This window comes from Stenella coeruleoalba (assembly GCF_951394435.1).
Source record: "Stenella coeruleoalba genome assembly, chromosome: 20".
Lineage (NCBI taxonomy): Eukaryota > Metazoa > Chordata > Mammalia > Artiodactyla > Delphinidae > Stenella > Stenella coeruleoalba.
Genome location: NC_137166.1, coordinates 4,124,159 through 4,144,497, shown reverse-complemented (window position 1 = coordinate 4,144,497; position 20,339 = coordinate 4,124,159). Strand labels below are relative to the sequence as shown.

The following is a 20,339-nucleotide window of genomic DNA, read 5'->3' as shown; positions in this document are numbered from 1 at the left end:
AGAAAATCCATAGAGACAGAGAGCAGATTAGTGGTTGCTGGGGCTGGGGTGGGGGTGGGGGGATCGGCGGGGATGGCTAAGAGTACAGGGATTCTTTTAGGGGTGATGGAATATTCTAGAAGTCATTGTATTGATGGTTGCAAGACTCTGAATATGCCAAAACCCACCCAATTGTGTACTTTCCAAGGGTGAATCGTGTGGCGTGTGAATTATATCCCAAAAGAGCTCCTTTAAAAAAGCCCATGTAGGGCTTCCCTGGTGGTGCAGTGGTTGAGAGTCCGCCTGCCGATGCAGGGGACGTGGGTTCGTGCCCCGGTCCGGGAGGATCCCACATGGTGCGGAGCGGCTGGGCCCGTGAGCCATGGCCACTGGGCCTGCGCGTCCGGAGCCTGTGCTCCGCAACGGGAGAGGCCACAACAGTGAGAAGCCCGCATACAGCAAAAAAAAAAAAAAAAAAAGCCCATGTTTTGCCCATGAGACGCCCTAAAGCTATTTTTTTTATTGTTAATGAGGGGTGGGGAGGGAAAGAGTGACCTGTGAACATTTTGATATTTTTCCCAACTTGACCCCTGAGCAAAGAAGTTTCGAAAAGGTACCCGAGTTCAATTTCATCTCCAAGTTAGGGCTCTGTCCTGCAGCCTCTCCTTCAAGGTCAGCCCTTCATAACACAGCAAAGTAGGGCAGCCCATCACATTGTGGGTTGTTTTTTTTTTTTAAAGGCTACAGACTTTCCAGCTGGATTTTGTCTGAAAACATCATACAGTCCCTGAGGTGGGTTAAGCCCCTAAGATCTTTGGGGGCTTGGGGCTAAATTATCAGCAGAAGAATTGCAGCATCTCCAGGCCCAGAGAGCCAGGCCCTGTGTCTACAGCTGTCCTTGCAGGCAACTGCCCGGGAGGCCTGCCCTGGCCTTATCTCCAGGAGGAAATGTCCCCACCCTGCTCCAAATGTTTGTCCAGAAGGATAGGGCCAAGCAGAGTCCCACATCCCCAGCCAGAAAGTCTCCCCCCACCCCACTCTGGAGGAGGAGAGCCACCAGGGAATGGATGGGGCTCCTGGCACGTGTGCTTCCCACGGGGCCTGAAGGACTCTGTCCGCAGTCTCCCCTCTGGCTCAGATCGCCCCACACCTTCCCATCACCATCTCACGACTTCAGTGTCAGGGCTGGGGGTGGCCCTAAGGTCTCGGAGCCTGCCCCTACCCCCAGTACAAACGTATCACTTCTCCCAAGTCCCCCACACCCCAGGGCCTTTGCACAGGCTGTCATGGGAAGGTTCCACCAGGTGCCAGCTGTGTGCCCTTGGACAAGTCACTCCCTCCCGGGCCTCACATCCTCACTGGTCATTTGAGGAGCTTCCGATTCCAGTGGGGATCGGAGGGCCCAGAGTCTTGGGGTGAGTTCGTGTTCTGACTGCCTCATGCCTCCAGGATTGCTCTTTCCCCAGAGTCAGACTGCTAACTGCCCGCTCATCCTTCCAGCTGCAGCTCCCTTCCTGATGTTGGAACCTTCTGGAATGTTCTGGCACTCTCAGGTTCCTAGGCCCATCTATGATGGTCTGGTGGCCTGTTTGCTTCTTGGCCACACTGACGCCACCTGGAGGGCAGGGCTCACGGGACGGTCCCCCTTGCATGTCCCGTTCACCAGCCCATCCCGTCGCAGGCTTTCTACCGAAGTGTTTAAGGGAGTGAGTGAGTTTCCAAAATACTTCCTCTTCCACCATCTCACTGGGTCTTCCCCGGCACCTGGGCACAGGAAACAGGCTATTGCTCCGTTTTACAGATGAGAAACTGAGTCTCTGAGCTCTGGGCTCCCAGCCAGCCTGCTTCTCCTCCTCAGCTTCTCCCAGGTTTCCAAGACGGTGGGAGAGGGCGAGGGTGGTACCACCCGCGGCCCCTCTGCGGCCCGTGTGGCTCCTTGACAGGACGCTGTTTCGGCAAAGCCTCCCGGCCCGGCCAGAGCAAGGGGTCACGTGTCCTCTGGCGGAGAAGAACCCGTCCTTCGGGCCGGGCCGTGTGCGTGCTGAGTCATCACTCCTGGCCACGGAGTCCCTCTGCCCCCCGCCCAGCTGCCGACCCACAGTGCCAGCTCTTTCCTGATGGGAAGAGAGCCGTGGCCTTAGGGGACCCCGAGGGCCACCCTTCTGGAAGCAAACATGGACAAGCTGTTCTGGCTGGCGGAGCACATGGTCCTCTGCAGGCGGTGGAGCGGCTGGAGACTGTGCCCGGCCAGGCCGGGGTCCAGCCCACGCTCCTCTGCCTCCCAGTAAGGTGACCTTGGCAAAGCACCGGACCTCTCCACCCATTTCCTTCCTGCAGCAGGGGCGAGGGGTGCGTAATAACACCCACCCTTATTCTGAAGGATGGTTCTGAAGTTTAAAGGTCATGTAGGCCAGCGAGTCTTGGGCAGAGCGCCCGGCACACAAGAAACCCTCGGTGAATAGCACTTATTTGTAAAAAGGTTGCTTATTTGTAGAAATCATCAGGAATCCTCCAGGAAGAGGCAGAGTACGAGAGGACTGTGGTTTTGGAGTCAGAGAAGATAGAGGGCTCCTCAGTGAGTGGGGGCCAGGAGCTGTGGTCCCGCTGGACGCTGGGGTTGCTGAGGCCTGGGTGAGAGCGGACACTGGGAGTCGGGGAGACAGAGCCTGGCCTGGGGGGCTCAGTGAGACCGGCCACTCTGTTAGAGAACAGGGAGGAAAGAAAAGGGGCATCTAGCGCTATTGCAACGACCGCTGGGTTGGATGCACTCGAATGCTCTCTCAAAGTTCCCTGGTAGTTGCAGGGCAGAGGCTGACGGGTTCTTTGAGGACTTGCTGAGCAACCGTGGGGCCCGCAATTTCTCCGGGTTACATATGATCGTCATTGGGTAGCGGAAGCTAAGTCTGTGCTTGGTAGAGGATGGCTCCAAAAAGAGGCCTCTTGAGGCCACTGAAGGCCTGGTCTAAGAGCAGGGCCTGCGGGAGCAACACTGCACTGATCGTACCTAACAAACTTCCCTCATGGAGGTTACATTTTACTATGGGTGTGTCTGGGGAAAAGATTTCCAGGCAAGGGGAGCAGCCAGTGCAAAGGCCCTGAGGTCAGAGGTGCCGGGAGCGTTTGCGGAACGTCACGGCTGGTCGGCGTGTGGTGGCTGGTGGGTAAGGGAAGACAGCAGGAAGGATGTGGGGAGGTGTGGCAGTCATAGATTTACGGGGGTGACCGGCCTGGTGTAGCAGATAAATGCTAGATGTCCTCTGCCCGTGTCCCCTCTGAACTCGCCATCGTGATTCATGCCAACGGCTTCTTACCTGCAGTGCCCTAAGCAAGGGCTTTCTCTGGCCACAGGAGCAAGCTCGGGGTGCATCAGGGGTCCCCAGAAGGGCCAGAGAGTAGGGTGACCCACTCGTGTCTGGCTTTAGCAGTGAAAGCCCCAGAGCCCAGCAAACCCTCAGTCCCAGGCAGACCGGGGCAGGTGGTCACCTTGCAGAGGAGTTAACGTCCAGGGAGCAGCCCTCAAGCAGGGAAGGACGAGGCTGGTATATAAACCCCAGGTCCTGCCCCTCCCATGGGACAACTCAGCGCCACGCCCCAAGTCGTGGGGTCCCCAGCAGGCTGCCCGCTCAGGACCGCTCTCTTTATCGTCTTCCCCCTGCCCGCCTCCCTCCGGCACCTCCTCACTTGTGCTTCCTGGGAGCACCTCCCCAACAGGCTATTTGTACCAAATCCTTGTCTCAGGCCCTGCGTCCAGAGAACTCAACGTAAAACACAAGGCAGAGGGGATTCGTAGATATTCATTAGAATACGGGGTGCAGCTATAGTCGCCCTGACGTGCACGCAAGGTTCGTGGAATTTGCAGGGGTGTTCCCGTCCTGAGGCCCCTCCGGCCTGTGCTAAGCCTGGCTTTGAGTCAGAATGGACGTCACAGCTGAAAGGCTGAAACACAGGGTACCTCCCAGACTCTTAGGGCATCCCAAGTGCCCTGCCGTGGCCGCCTCCCCTGCCCACCCGTCACCTGCCCCTCCCGACAGGAGGCAGCCAAGGTCACAGGCAAGAATGAATGGTCTGTGTCCTCGGCCACAGCCTGTGTCACTGCCGGGAACCCCTGGGCTCCCCAACGCCCGGTCAGCATCCCTGTGCTGACCCTGGCCTGCCGCCGGCTTGGTGGGAACCCAGGGGCTGTGTGGGGCTGCTGGCCCCGGCCTGCACTTGTTCCGTCTGTCCCTCACTTGGCTCTGCAGCGCTGACCTTGAATCATTCCCTTGGCCTCCAGCCCCTGGCCTCTCTCTTCCTCTTTCCACGGGGAGCCCAGATGTGCTGATGAACTTACCGGATGGAAGTGGCCCTTTCCTGTGCTCTGACCTGTGGGGCCCTTGGTTCCAGCCGGCAGCTGTGGGCCAGTGTAGACTTCCTGGGCCAAAGTCAGGGGGTTCCCCTCACATCGCAACCCACAGAATGGTAGCTGCTCTGGAGCTGTGTAAGGTGGCGAGCCGCCCTGCCCTCCTGCAGGCCCCATCCACACACTCATGGCAAAATCCAAGCCCCCTTCCAGACTGCCCCGGACCCCGGCACACACAAGAAACCCTCTCTCCCTCATTTCCGGAAGCCCCTTTCCCAACACCTGCATTCCATCCTGCTTCCGTATCCGTTCGTGGAAAGTTCTTTTTTCCTCTAACTAGCTTCACAGCATTGGCGTAAGATTTTCCTTTGGTCTTGGTGATGAAAGAATGACTCAGGTGAGGGGTTGGCAAACCATTTCTTTCAAAAAGAGGGTCCCTTTTCTTTCAGATGAAAGGACGCTTAGATTCAGAAGAGAACCCCACCTTCAGCTGACTGTGAACCTGAGCAAAGGAATCCCTTGGCCTTTCTTGAACCTCACCTGTTTCCTCCATAACAAGTGACCCTCCTGTCCAAAAGTGGATTCCTGGAGCTATCAGTTCCCTTTGGAGACTTTGCAGTATGAACTCACATCTTATGCGTAGGGAGAAAAAGTCCTTCACTGTTCACAATGTTTCCGTTTTACAAGCATAGTAACGGCTACCATTTTTAAGTGTTTGTGATGGGCCATGCTCACAACCTCCCTGTGAGGTGGTCCAGCTACTGTCCCCATTGTAGAGATGAGGAAAGCGGGGCTCAGAAAGGTTAAGTCATTTGCCCAAGGACACATAGCAGGACTCAAACCTAGATCTTTCCAAGGGCCAGAGGTGCCCTGGGTGACTCATTCCGGGTTGTCTGAAGATTCCTTCTGGACTCAGCATTTATTTTACTCTTCTGTTTTTTTGTGGGTTCTGTTTTTTCCAAATCAAAACTGGTGCTGGTTGTTCCAATTTAGCTGGGGCCTGGTCGGACCTCCCCAAAGCCGGAAAAGATGCCTTTCCAGGATAAATGGAAACGGTTTACACAATAGTGGTCAAATGCTTTAGCAGGAAATAAATCATACAGGATAACACTGGGAAAGCTGAAATGAATCTGTGTGGGCAGCTGGGTTTAACCCCCAAATTAGTTCCAGCCTCTTTTAAAAACATTTTTGCCCTCTCTTTTCATGTTTGTTTGTTTGTGTGTTTTTTTTTTTTCCCCTTGTGTAAATTTTCCAGACCTGGCTTTCGGAGAGGCTGCTGATGAGTCAGACCATTCTGCTTCTCTAAATGCTAACCAGGGCCACCCTGGTCCCCAGTTATCTTCATTCCCGTGAAGTCACCAAGGTGGGGGAGGGGACGGGATGTCCGAATGAGCTGTAGTTCATGGGAGTTCCCTATCCCTGGGCTCCGGATTTGGGGGCCGTCCCTAGAGAGGCAACAGGCCATGCCATCACCCCGAGCTCCTCAAGCCCCTCCACGCTGAGGGTCCCAAACCAGACCTCCTGAATTGGCCAAGCCCAGGTATCTGCATTTTGATGCACACCCCTGTTTTCAACCCCGGCTGTACTGAAGAAAACCTAGGCACGTGGCATCCTGTACCACAGTTCCCAGAGCACAGGTGGGAACCCAAGACCTCAGGAAAGAGTTCTTTGGAATGCTACAGGACCCTTCAGCCCTCCACCCCGACCCCACCTCCCGGACCCAGTCCAAAGGGCAGCTCTGCCCACGCAGGGCGCAAGCCTCTGCAGGTTTAGGAGCAGCTGAAGAGCTGTGAAGAGTGTGCCCTGCAGCTTTCAGTCGCTGCAACATTGACAAGCAGCTGCTTCTTGTTTCTACTTCCTTTTCCCTCAGAACATCACAAGTATAAGAAAAGTTAGGAATTCTGTCAGCCACATGTCTCTGAACATGTTTACAATAGGAGAGACCAAATGGAGTCGAGAAAAACCCTTTATCAGGGGTTTCCAATGATCATCCGTTTATGCAACAAATCCTTTCCTGAGTTTCCACCGTGTACAAGGCATGGACAGATGTCAGCAGCCAGACACACCCCTGCCCGCCTGGGCCGACAACCGGGAGACAGACCTGTGATTCATTGTTTCACCAGGGGCTCCAAGAGCCTATACTGGGCTCCGACCCAGTTTAGGGAGACAGGGAATGTTGCCATGAGCTCTGAGGGGTGTGGGCAGGTGGGGAGGGAAGGGGGCTGACGAGCATCCAAAGGCCACAGCCCAGGGAAGGCCCCCCCTAGTGGGGAAGGCTAGGGGCGTACGAGGAAATGAAGCCCGGGGTCTGGGGAGAAGGCCTCAGATGAGGCCTGGTGCACCACATGGAAGGTTCCGGAACAGCTGCCCATCCTCTCCATGTCTGCACATCAGACAGGACCCAAGTGAGATCTGCCTCCTCCGCTGACCCTCTGGCCACCAAGCGTGACGTTCCCACTGTGCTCTGGCCCCTGTCCCCTCTCCTGCGGGGACGGCCTCTCCTCGGGCCCACTTCTGCGTCCCGAGGACAGCGTTCCCACCGCCAAGGGCATCGGTGGAGACTGGAAGTAGGCTAACAGCTTCCAGATGTCCATGAACCCAGCCTGGCTTCTAGAGGGACTGTTTGGCTTTCCAAGGTTTATCAACAGCAGGATAAGTTCCCCTCCTGACCCTCGTGAGGCCGGGGGCCTCCAGCCTGGCCGGCTGAGCACACGGCAAGCCCCAGGCATCTTGATGTGGGCCCTCCGGTGTTTCTGCCCCGATCAGGATAGGAGGGGCTCCTAATGCCCAAATGGCCGGATTCTGCCCCAAAAGAGAGATGGCTGGAGGCAAATCCGGCGAACCCGAGGGAAGGTTGGCTGAGCTGGGAGGATCCTGGCCGTGCCTTTGACACGAGCACAGCACTGCCAGCCACAGGAAGCCCCAGCCTCTACGACCCCACCCGGCCCAGGCACACCCCCCCCGCCCCCCCCCGCCCCCCCCCCCCCCCCCCCCCCCCCGGTCTGCCGCCCGCTGAGCTGACGGCAGCCACTCTGACCTCGGGGCTCAGCCCGGAAGCAGGGTGGGGAGGGAGGGCTGGTTCCGGAAGACAGGACATGTGGCCTGTCTTTCCAGGTAGATGTTAGCAGCCCTCCCTCTGACTCACTTGGTGGAAGAAGCTCACATGAGCAGCCCCGCTCCCTGACCCCGGGAGGGCCCCAGGCACCACGAACTCAACACACAGACGGCTCATCGCTCTTCTTCCAGAAGCTTCCAGGGGCCTTTGTGCTCCAGACGCTGGTGATTCCCACCATCAAGCCGGCCCTGCAGAAGCTGGGGCATCTCATCCTTTTCCTCCGTGTTCAGGGGACGCCACCCTTCCGGAATCTCCGCCCGTCCCGAGCTCCCCCCGCCCCTCCTCTGCCCACATCCCTTCTCCTCTGATCAGCAGCTCCAGCTGGTCTCGCCGGAGTTCAGCCTTGCCCACTCTGGTGGGTTTCGTTTCGGTTCTAAAATACTTTATTGAGGTGAAATTACATAAAATGAACGCTTTTAAAGGGATCACTTCAGTGGTATTTAGCACGTTCACAGTGTTGTAAAGCACCACCTCCATCCGGTTCCAAAGCCTTCCCCTCACCCCGGAGGAAAAGCCCACACCAGTTAGCCAGTTTCTCCCTCTTTCCGTCTCCCCCAGCTCCTGGCAGCCAACAGCCTACTTGCTGCGTCTATGGGTTTATCCCTTCTGGATGTCCCGTGTAAATGGAGTCACACGCTCTGTGACCGATGGTGTCTGGCTTCTCTCACTTGGCATAAGGTTTTCGAGGTTCATTCATGTCGTAGCTGTGTCAGTGCTTCCTTCTTTCTCTTTTATGACCTAATCATATCCCACCATCAGGACAGCCCACCCTTGGTTTATCCATTCACTGGCTCATGGGCAGGGAGAGAAGGAAGGAATCGCATCTCCTCCTAGGCCAAAGCCTCTTGCACTCCATTTGGGGGTCTCCTCAAGGCCCCCCGAGTTCCTAATGCCACGTAGGAGCGGGTCTCCCCGTTGGGTCAGCTCGTGTGAGCCGAGGCCGTTGGTCAGGGAAAGCCCCGGCCTCTCTCCGAGGGCTGAGTCGTCTTCTCAAAGCCGATTGACATTTCCACTTAAAAAGACCGTTGTTCAGCCTGAAAAAGCCCAGTGTTTCCGGCCTGCGTGTTGCTTGTTCAGCTGTGGCTGGGCTGGGCCAGGCCAGCTCAGGGCTTTCAACGTACCGAGCCTTTAAATGACCCCCGATCTGGCTCAGTTTTAGCTGCCTTTGGCCCACCTGCCATCTGTAAGCCATTTCCTGCCCGCTGCTGGCCCTCGCCTCTCATTTACCAGAGGCAGAGCCGTGAGGCTGGGCCGCAGGGCAGATCCTGGGCGGGGCCGGCGGGGCAGGAACAGAGGATGGGCTTGGCCAGAAGCTGGTACTTGGTCTCGATCATGCTTTCATGCCACCTTGCCTCGGTCAGAAGGGTATGTGGTGAATTTCATGCTGCGGACAGGCCCCCACGCCAACCGGAAGGAAGTTGTACCGGGGCAGCCTCGGGTGCCCGAGCGGAGTGATGGTCACAGCTGACAGTAGGAGCCCCCTGCTTGAGGCTCACAGCAGCCCATCGTGCACTTATAAAGGGGGAAACTGAGGCCCCTGGGGCCCTGGCTGATTCTGGCAGAGGCGGCCGGGTAATTCCCCTTCCCTTCGCCTTTCCTATTCAGGGCAAGCTCGTTAAGATGTTTTTCCCTCCTGCAGCATTTCCGTGTGTATCACGCGGGATTCCTGCACGTTGCATCAGGCTGAGGCCGGGACTGGGCCTGAAGTCGCACCTGTCCCGTCCGACTCCCAGGCCGCCATCCCAGGAGCACTTGCGCGCAAAGCCTCACCTCGGGGGTGTGATGTGGGGACGCTGACCCCAGACACTGTGTGTTTGGGAGTTTCCTCCAGCACCTATCGCACAGTGAACACTTAATTGATTTAGTCATTTATTCATTTAATGATTTATTCTTTTACTAAATAGGTACATGTTGAGCACCGACTGCGTGCCGGGCACTATGCTAGGTGGTAGGAATGTCCATGCTCGTGTGTCTGTGTGTTTCTGAGTGTGTCGAGGGGGTATGTGTGTGTGTTTGAGATATTTCTATGTGACGAGCAGATGGTGGGTCACAGGTGACAGATGGCAGGAGTGGTCCTTCTCCATGTTCCTCACAGGGGGCAGGGGAGTCCTCATCGTCATAGGGACTGAGGGACCCCAGCTAAAGGAGCAGCCGCCATCTCAACTTTGTGGCAGGGGTCACATTGGCGATTAAAGGCTCTCACCTAGGCAGTGACGTGTCCCCACCACAAGGGGGCGGAAAACGCAATCCTACCAGGTGCCCGGAAGAATGAGGTCCAGAGATATTCGGAGACCGGCACTAACGTCTACTATCACTGCAATATGGGCGTTATGTGGGCCTGAGGGTCCGCAGGGAACACCGTAACTCACGCAGTGACGGTCTAGCTGGGGACACAGTGAACGAACCACGACAGAATTAATGATTTAATTGCATCCATGGCAAGGGCTACCAAGAAGCGCAAGACACCAGGGCACCAAACACGGCCACATAACCTCATTGGGGGGTTGGAAGACCTCCCTCTGCGGCTGAGCTGATGCTTAAGATAAAACCTAAAAGATGTTGACTAGGGTTCTGTAGGTTGAGATGAATGGGAGAGCCTCTGAGAAGTGGGCAGAGTGATGGCAAAAGCCCTGTGGATGCAGGAAGTGTCCTCTCCAGGAACTGGAAGCAAGCCATCACTGCTGGAGCACAGAGCGTGGAGATGGAGATGAAGTTGGAAAGGTCAGCGGCCAGATCATTCACGGCCTTGTAAGCGGGTTTATGAAGCTGGCCTGTATCCTAAGAGCCATGGGGAGCCACGGAAGGTTTTCAGAAGGGGGTTGGAGCTGGACAGCGCCCTCTGGTGGTTGTGTGAGGACTGGCGTCCGCAGCACTCTCGGCCAGGGCTTGTCCTGAGCTTGTGTCTAAGCCCTTGCCCGCAGGCTGTGGAGATGCAATCCTTCTGAGACTGCCCGCCCCGTTAATGCTGGTGGACACAGCTCCCAGGGGCCAGCCTCCCAAATGGCATGCCACCAAGCCACGCTGTCCAGGAGACAGCAGACGGACATGCCAGGGCTGCGTGGAGCAGACCCAGACAGCGAAAGGTCTGGCTGGCCTGCGTTTTCTCCAACGGGTGCCTGGTCTGGGTCTGACTTCAGACAGGACGGGAGGGACCCTGATTACCTTCCCGTTCGCATCCTGGGTAATCTCAGACCTCACATGGGTGTGTGCTTGTGAGTGTTCGGACAGACACCCCCCCCTCCCCAAACGAGGGCCGATGGAATGATGGCCACTCAAATCCCCCCGTATTACCAAAGGCAGATAAACGCCAACCAGCCAGAAGCAGGGGATCCCGTGGCCGCTGCCCCCACCCTCCCTTGCATGCTTGTGGCCTGTTTCTGCCTGAAACTGCAAATGCTTATCACAGGCGAGTGATGAGTCATGGCTTGGGTTCTTCCTCAAAGGACAGCCTCGAGCAGGAGACGTTTATCAGCTGCTTTTCTTCTTTATTTTCAGACAGGGCGATTGAGCCAAATGAACTTTGTGGAGAGGTAGAGGAGATGTTTTTCCTCCTTCATTTTCGGAAAGTGTGACCGTTCCAAAGTGCACTCAAGTCTCCCTCTGGCCCCGGAACCCGGTTTCCCTTCCCAGTCGCCAGTACCTGCCCTTGCAGACGAGCAGGCACAGGGCAGCAACCACGGATCCACCAATTTCTACAAAAGTTGTCCTCCCGTGAATATGCTCTGTTCCTTGCCGGCTACTGGCTTTACTCCTGTAGGGGAAGAAGATTTGGAAATAGCCCAGTAATTTTTTGGGGGGTGCCCCTATCAACACCCCTTCTGCTATCACAACAGGGCCACGAAATGTGGCTTGTTGCTCAGGGCGGAGGAGAATGACTACAAAGGTATAAACATACAGCTTTGAGCAGGAAAATAATTGAGTTTTCTTTCTAATCCTTGGTGAGACAGTGGTCTTGAAAGCCGGGCTTTCAAGCATGAGTAAATATTCCTGGAATTCCCATTGCTGAGCCGTGTCCCATGAAGAGTCACGCAGGAGGACTGACCTCGGTGTGAATCAGGGCCGGGAGGTTGCAAGAGGCAGCTGAGGGAAGAGAAAAGCACATGGAGAGGAAGAGCTGGGGGGCAGGGCCAGTGGGAGAGACAGAGACTGGCTGCAGCCCTCTGCTGGGGAGACGGAGGCCCCATGCAGCCTTTCCCCGCTCCCCGGTGGGCCTGGAAAGGTGGCCCATGGCAGAGAGCCTCATTGTGGGCCCACGCAGCAGTCAAGGTCCAGCCCAGGAAGCAGACAGCCTCCTGGGCATTTCAGTGGAGGGTACTGAATGCAGGGAATTGATGATGCAGGTGATGGAATGGCTGAGAAGCTGGACAGAGGAAGGAAAGGACCAGGAGGGGATTTGAAGGCAAAGAGGCCCAGCCCAGCACCGCTTCCCAAATGGCCCCGAATGATAGAATAGAAACGGTGGAGACTGGGGCCCGAGAGAAGACCCCTGCTTCCCATGCTTGGGAGTGGCATGCGCGGGTTTGAGAAGTTCCGTGTGCCCCAGTGGGGAATGTGGAATAGGGCCGAAGGGGCAGGTTGGTGAGCTTCTGGGGGGAGGGGGTCACCACTGGAAGGACCACAGGGACCCTGATGGAGGATCACGGAACGGTGAAGCTGGGGAGCGGTCAAAGTAACATCTGGATTCAGAGAGTCCCCCAACTCAGATATCGTAATGCGAGCGAAAGAACAGCAGCGTGGCTCTAAGAGATGACAAAGCCCTGCTGTGAAAACCCAAGGACAGTTTGAACAGAATGAGTCCGTGAAACGTGAGAGTAGAAAATAGCTGTATTCCTAAGGAAGCCTCTAACGTGATTTTAAATATGAATGTGTACATTAATAAAATAAATATTATGCACATATATTTTAAAGGAGAGCAAAGAACGATCACTCGTTTTTGCTCATCCGTAAATTTCAACAACCCCACTGCACAGCTTGAGAAACGCCTGCCCCGTGCTCAGCTCTCCCAGCTCCCGAGTTACGCGTTATTCAGTGGTCTCCTCGGCAGCTGTGCTTTTTCTGCAAACTCAGCATCCTCTTCCTCATTCTGCATTTTAAGTGCTTTTTGCGGAGAGGAGTGGAGCTGAAACTCAACCCCCGCCCCCCGCCAGTTGGCAGAAATATAGTTTACTAGTTAAGGGCATGCTAGCTGCCCCAACAAGCAAGTCTCCACATTTCAATGACTTTAAATGCAATTGAAGTTTGTTTTCGTCTCGATAATGGAGAGCAGGTGTTAAGGGCTTTTCCACAAGGCAATTTAGCAACTGAAGGCAGAGAAGTCTGCCAGCCCCCAGGAGCCCTTTGCTTCCAGCTGGTGGGAAGGGACAGGGCAGGAAGGAGCAGGTGTGGGAGGTTTTTAGAGGAGCACATGACTTCCACGTGAATCCCATTGGCCAGAATTCAGTCACGTGACCTCGCCTGACGGCAAGGGACGCTGGGAAATACCAGTCCGGCTGTGTGCCCTGGAGGAAGAGGAAGCGATTGGGGTGTGGGGTGGTGAGCGGCCAGACGGTCTCCGTCACACGCGGACCCCGTGAGCTTGCCTGTGCGACGCCGTTAAACGTCCCCCTGTAGACAGAGCTGGGGGGAAGGCTGCCCTTTGGAACTTTGTTCCCATGTCCCGTGTCCCACGCGGCAACCTCACTTCAGTGCTCGCTGCACAGAATCGGAGGACTGGCTAAGACATGGTCCCCGGCCTCTGGGGCTTTCTGTGTCCCTGGAGTCAGCAGACGCAGGAAGAGAGGCCTGAGCGAGGCATGATGTCAGAAGTCCACACGGGCACCCGTGGGGCAGGAAGATGCCTCGGAGCTTCAGCGAAAGGCCCACAGCTGAGGGCAGCTCCCCATTCTCGACGGGGCGGCCTGCCGTGTCTCCAGGGCTCACCCAGAGCAGCCAGGCCTCGGCGCCTCACCACCGTCAGCCGGTCCCGCCCCTCCAAGCGGGGCCGGGCCCTGCGAGCTGCAGCTTACGTGCAGGTGGGTTATTCACGTGTGGGGTCGCGCGTTCTGGCTACGGTCGAGTTTCCCACCCTCAGGTCCCACCATGGGAGCTGGCTAATTCCCGTGTGTGTGTGTGTGTGTGTGTGTGTGTGTGTGTGTGTGTGTGTGTGTGTGTGTGTGTGTGTGTGTGTGTGCGCGCGCGCGCTGGGTAGGGGGTGCCCCGTGTGCTGCAGGACGTTAACCAGCAGCCCCGACCTCTCTCCCCAAGACACTCTTAGCGCAGCTCTGAGTTGTGACAACCAGAAGTGTCTCCAGACCTTGCCAGCTGTCCCCTGGGGGGCAAAACCGTTGCCAGTCGAGAGCCATTGGCCTGGAGAGTGGTTCTCACACCTGATTGCACATTTGAATCACCTGGAAGCTACAGACAATGACCATTCCAGACCCCGCACGTCCACTCCTAGGTGTGGGCCTGAGATAAATGAGGCGCGTCTACGAAAGACTGTAGGACTATGTTCCTGTGGGCGTATTATTAATAGCTGATGGCTGGGAACAGCCCAGATGTCCATCCATAGGAGACTAGATGAACAAATCGTATATATTCATATAGTGGAATAATACTCACCAAGAAAGACAAAAAAACCCAAAACAGGCATGAATTGCACTGCTATGAAGTTGAGCAAAGGAGGCCTCCCACAAGAGTACATGTCGTGTGATCCCTCGTATATGGGGCTCAGGAACAGGCAAAGCCAGTCTATCGTGATAGAGGTGGGGAGAGTGGATACTTCCGGGGAGGGTAGTGACCAGAAACGTGGGACGCTGGGAATGTTCTGTCTTGGTCTCCATGGTGACACGTGGTGTGCGCATATAACGAGATTCATCGTGCCGTGCACTTGAGATTTGCACTGTTACGCCTTGTATTCGCCTCCTGTGACAGCTGTAATAATTACCAAAACTTGGTGATTTAAAGAAACAGGAGTGTATTCTCTCAGAGTTCCAGAAGCCAGAAGTGTGAAATCAGGTGTCGCAGGGCTGTCCTCTCTCTGGAGGCTCTGGGGGAGGGACCTTCTTTATCTCCTCCAGCTTCTGGTTGCTCTCCCGGCTTCTGCTGTCGCACTGCCTTGTCCTCTGTGGTTGTGTAATCTCCCTCTGCCTCCCTCCTAAGGATACGAGTGATTGCATCTCAACTCACCAGATAATTCAGGATAATTTTTCCATCTCAGGATCCTTAGTTACATCTGCAGAGTCTTTGCCATATAAGGTGACATTGACAGGTCCCAGGGATTCGGACCTGCTATGTTTGGGCGCCCTTATTCAGCCCACTGCGCAACTAAATTTAAAAGAAAAATTTTAATTACCGGTGTGATGGCCCCACTACACACCAACTGAATCAGACTCTCTGCTGTTTCTGTTGATAAGTTACACAGTCCTGGGCGTAGCGGGTGGAGAGACACTGATCTGGAGGTGGTTCTTCCCTTGTCAGCGCGTTCGGAAGGGTAGGGATGTGCCTGTCTTGCTCGTCACTTACTGCAGTGCAAAGTTGACTTAACGAACTTGCTAAACATGGAATGAATTGATCCATGAATGAATATAGTTACTACTAAGATCTGTTTTTTGCTCGTAAGACTTCTGACGCCAAACACGTAGATTTTCTCCACCAAGCAATTCTCCAGTTCTCTGTGGACGCCAGCCGGGTGTCCCACAACTTAATTCGATTCTGATACTAACCACCCAGAGTGAGAGCAGACCCCGCGGTTAAGGGCTCAGTCCCGCAAGACTGCCCCCACTTCAGATGCCAGTCACGAGTGGTGGGTCCCCAGTTCACCCACCCTTCCTTCTGACTTGGCAACAAATCAAGGAATCCCACAACCCCCTCCTCAGGTTCAATGATTTGCTATAATGGTTCATAGAACTCAGGGAAATACTTTCCTTACATTTACTTTTATTGTAAATCCTTTACATCTATTGTAAAGGATACAGATGAATAACGAGACGAAGAGGTACGTAGTGAGAGGTCTGGAAGGGTCCCAAGTGTGGGAGCTTCTGTCCCCGTGGAGTTTGGGGTGCACACCCTCTCGACACGTGGGTGTGTTCACCAACCCAGAAGCGTTTTCATGGAGGTTCCATTATGTAAGCATGGCCGATAACCTCATTTGCCGCTGGGGATGCCCCACGTGCCTCCCTGGAGGTCGGGGATGGAGCTGCAAGTTCCAATAATCACATGATTGGTGCCTCCGGCACCTGGCCCCCGTGCTGAAGCTCTCTGGGAGCTGCCAAGGATCACCTCGTTAGCATGAACTCAGGTGTGGTGGAGAGGGGCTTGTTACGGATAACAAGGACACCCCATCAGCAAAGTACACAGGTTTTAGGACCAAATATACATTCTTTTTCTGTCACGGTATCACAAGAGAGGATGAGTGCGGCCACAGTAAATTGGGATGCTCTAAAGTCAGACGACCCAGCTTCAAACCCAGCCCTGCCGCTTATGGGCTGAGTGACCGTAACCAAGGCCCCTCGCCGTCCCACCCTTTCTGCTCACCAGGAACGTGAGGACACTGCTGGGGGAATTCATGAGGTGACGTCTGTCCCTGTGAACCTGCTTGAAATCCAAAACAAGTGCACGCCTTCCCGTGCAAAACATCTGATGCTGAGCCCATGGTAAATAGTGACTTCTCGGGTGAATCAAATAAAATCGGAAGATGCTGGGTGTTAGGCAAGTGGGATTTACGTGCTCGCCTCACTGTCGGCATAAGATACGCTCGCTGTGAATGTGGGGAGCTCGTGAAATAGCTGAGCGCTCTTTGAAGGCAACGGGGAGGGACCCTGGGGAATGTAAGCTGGGTGGGGGGACAGATTAGGTCCTTTTGAGGATGACAACCGTAAAACCCTTTCCTGAGTCGAGGGTGATGTCCTGAACCAGTTCACTGCCTGCGTAACAGTATGCCCAGTGCTGTCTAGTTTGACAGGGGAACACAAACAGAGAAAAGAACACCCAAACAGCAACAAAAACCTCCTTCTTGGGAGAGCTTGGGGTCTGATGGTCTTGCTATAAGACGCCCCGCTTGGTTTGCGATTTCAGGCAGGTCTCTGGGGGGGGGGGGGAGAAAAGGGCCTGGTCCCGTGGAAATTTCCGAGTAGGGTTTATTTTGAAGCAAAGGTTTGGCAGCCCTGACCCTGTCTCCTTGGCTAGACAGAGCCTCTTTGAAAAGAGTCAAAAACAGCAGGGATGGGAAACGGCCCTCCAGGGAGCTGGTTTTAGTGGAATCCTCTTCTTCCAAAAAGAACTGCCGAGACCAGCCCAGGCATCCCTCGCTTTATGAAATTCAGCTCACCTGTGGTCGGCAGAGTAATGCCCGCTGCCTGCCCCCACCGCAGCCTAATCCCCGGAGTCGCTGTGGACGTGACCTGACGTGGCAGAAGGCACTTTGCAGGCGTGCTTGAGTTGAGGACCTTGTGACGGGGCGATGATCCTGGGTGATCCGGGTGGGTCCAGTGGAATCACATGAGTCCTTGAAATCAGAGACGCTTTCCCAGCTGTGGTCAGAGAAAGAGGAGGCAGTGGAGGAGGTTCAGAGATGCAGTGTCGCTGGCTTTGAAGATGGACAAGGGGGCCGTGAGCCAAGGACCAGGGGCCGCTGCTAGAAGCTGAAAGGGCGACGAATAGCTTGCCCCCTAGAACCTCAGGCAGCACCACTGATACCTCGGTATAGCCCAGTGAGCCCCGTGTTGAATGTCCGACCTCCGGATGGAAGATGCTGAGCGTGTGTTGTTGAAGCTGCAGAGTTTGTGGAAATGTATTGCAGCAGCGATAGAAAATCAAAACATCACCTTTCTTCTTTTTATTTAAATTGATTAACGTAGAGTTGATTTACAATGTTGTGTTATTTTCTACCGTACAGAAAAGTGGTTCAGTTATACATCTACATATATTCTTTTTTTTTTTTGCGGTACGCGGACCTCTCACTGCTGTGGCCTCTCCCGTTGCGGAGCACAGGCTCCGGATGCGCAGGCTCAGCGGCCATGGCTCACGGGCCCAGCCGCTCCGTGGCATGTGGGATCCTCCCGGACCGGGGCACGAACCCGTGTCCCCTGCATCGGCAGGCCGACTCTCAACCACTGCGCCCCCGGGGAAGCCCTACATATATTCTTTTTCATAGTCTTTTCCATATGGTTTATCACAGGATATTGAATGTAGTTCCCTGTGCTTTAGAGTAGGACCTTGTTGTTTATCCATTCTCTGTATAATAGTTTGCATCTGCTAATCCCCAAACTCCCACTCCGTCCCTCCGCACCCCCTTGGCAGCCACAAGTCTGTTTCTGTTTTGTAGATAAGTTCATTCGTGTCATATTTTAGATTCCACAGATAAGTGATATCATATGGTATTTGTCTTTCTCTGTCTGACTTACCTCACTTAGTATGATAATCTCCAGGTCCATCCCTGTTGCTGCAGATGGCATTATTTCATTACTTTTTATGGCTGAGTAGTATTCCATCGTATATACGTACCAAATCTTCTTTATCCATTCATCTGCTGATGGGTACTTAGGTTGCTTCCATATCTTGGCTATTGTAAATAGTGCTGCTATGAACGTTGGGGTGCAGGTATCTTTTTGAGTTATAGTTTTCTCTGGATGTATGCCCAGGGGTGGGATTGCTGGATCATACAGTAACTCTATTTTTAATTTTTTAAGGAACCTCCGTACTGTTCTCCATAGTGGCTGCACCAACTTACATTCCCACCAACAGTGTGGGAGGGTTCCCTTTTCTCCACATCCCCTCCAGTATTTGTTATTTGTAGACTTTCTAATGGTGGCCATTCTGACTGGTGTGAGACATAATTGCAGTTTTGCTTTGCGCTTCTCTAATAATTAGCGAACGTCGCCTTTCTTGAGCACCTACTGTGTGCCCATTCCTGGGATGGGATCCCTAATCCTAGTGACCACCTGTGACGCTGAGCTTGTGATCCCATCTTACAGGTGTGAGTAAACTGAGGCTCAGCGAGGTGAACTGACATCCCGAGAGGGAACGGGAACCCTTGGCCGACTCCAGCCGCCCTGGGCCTCGCGCTGCTCACAGGTAAGATGGGCAGGAATGTGAGCTTGAAGTGTGTGGTGCACAGTAGGTGTCCAGTCAGTGTTCCTTCTCTCTTTCCTTCTCCCGAACATCGGGTGTGCAGCAGGTCTGGCTGGGAAGTGGGTGATATTTTCTTCCTGACTGCTCTATAAAACCATTACAAGGTCAGCCCTGGTTCCCAAGGGCAACAGCCTCCCCTGATAGAGGCCATCGTGGTGGGTAAAAGGCTCTCATGGGCAGAACTGGGAGACACGTCTCTCACGTTGGCTCTGAATGATTGCTGTGTGACCTCAGGCTGGTTACCGCCCCTCTCTGGGAAGCGTGTAGTTTCGGTTGACTCAAGTCCCCCTGCAGTCTCAGTCTCCAGGGAGCCTGTGAGCAAACTCTGGTCCCCGTCCAGAGGACTGAGGTCCGGCCAGGCTGGTGGCTGCTGCTGTGTCTCTACCTGCGTCCTGGGAGGGCACACAGGGGCCCTCACAGCAAAGTCAAGCCCTCCTGCCCTCCAAAAGGCCGAAGTGTCAATTTCCCTCTGCTGTGAATCTGTCCCCTTGGCGGGGCCGGTCTCCTGGCCTGGGGCTGAGGCTTTTCCTGGCCTTCTTCCCCAGGAAGGTCCCCAGGTTGTGGTCTAGCCCTGGCCGGGAGCTAAGGTCTGTGTCCAGGCCTGCCTTTGCCAGTGGGCACCTGGCTGACCTCCAGACAGGTACTCCCTGGAAGGGAAACGTGAGGGAAGGTGGGACAGCCCAGGGGTCCCCAGCTGTCCCTGGCAGTCCAAGCCTTCTCCCTAATCTGGGAGGGCATCGTGCCTCAGATCCGTCTTTCTCACACTTTGCTGTCAGCGTGGGAAGGACCTTGGGGGTGGGGTGCCCCATAATGCTGGCCCGCTCAGCCCGCTTGAGTTGTATCCCTTGGAAAGATCTGTTCGAGTCCTAACCCCCAGAATCTGAGAGTGTGACCTTATATTTAGAAATAGGGTCTTTGCAGATGTCATCAAGTTAAGATGGGTTCATACTGGATTAGGGTGGCCCTAATGTAATGCCTGGTGTCCTTATAAGAAGAGGGGAATTTAGACACAGACACACAGGGAGAAAGCCATGTGTAAATGAAAGCAGAGATTGGAGTGCTTCTTCTGTAAGCCATGGAATCGTCCCTAGAGCCCTCAGAGAGAGCTCGGCCCTGCTGACAGCTTGATTGTAGACTTCAGGGCTCCAGAACTATACGTTTCTGCTGTTTTAAGAGCCCCTAGTTTGTGGCGCTTTGTTACGGCGGCCCCAGGACACTTGCACACCCACTGCCTGCTCCTGCCCATTTCCCAGTAGTCATTGCTTTGAGGAAACCACCTAGTGTCCCTTCAAACTGAACATATCCAAACGCGAGGCCTGGCCTTTGCTCACAGCTTATGTCCTTCCTCCGTTGTTGGGGGTAATCGTTTTACGAAGGGATGCTAGCCAGAGATGGCCGTTGAACTTTACTGATCCTTTGTTCTCAAAAGACTTTTCTGGGACTTCCCTGGTGGCGCAGTGGTTAAGAATCCGTCTGCCAATGCAGGGAACATGGGCTCGAGCCCTGGTCTGGGAAGATCCCACATGCCGCAGAGCAACTAAGCCCGTGTGCCACAACTACTGAGCCTGCGAGCCACAACTACTGGGCCCACGTGCCACAACTACTGAAGCCCGTGCGCCTAGAGCCCGTGCTCCACAACAAGAGAAGGCACTGCAATGAGAAGGCCGCGCACCACAAAGAAGAGTAGCCCCCGCTCGCCACAACTAGAGAGAGCCCACGTGCAGCAATGAAGACCCAACGCAGCCAAAAATAAATAAATTAATTAATTTTTGAAAAAAAGAGTTTTCTGAATTTCTGTGA

At 54.8% G+C, this 20,339-nt stretch overlaps 1 protein-coding gene across 9 annotated transcripts in view; it reads left to right on the top strand.

Annotated features, from left to right (window-relative positions):
• Positions 1-20,339, top strand: part of CRISPLD2 (cysteine rich secretory protein LCCL domain containing 2) — a 134,273-nt gene that overhangs the window by 94,058 nt on the left and 19,876 nt on the right. For 6 of the 9 annotated variants that reach the window (XM_079907920.1, XM_079907930.1, XM_079907926.1 and 3 more), the window contains one exon: positions 18,383-18,482. The gene's annotated coding sequence lies outside the window, so the exon portion shown is untranslated. Of the gene's footprint in view, positions 1-4,767; positions 5,756-7,432; positions 7,474-18,382; positions 18,483-20,339 lie in introns of those variants that run through there. The other 3 variants (XM_079907925.1, XM_079907927.1, XM_079907923.1) reach the window with 3 other exon arrangements.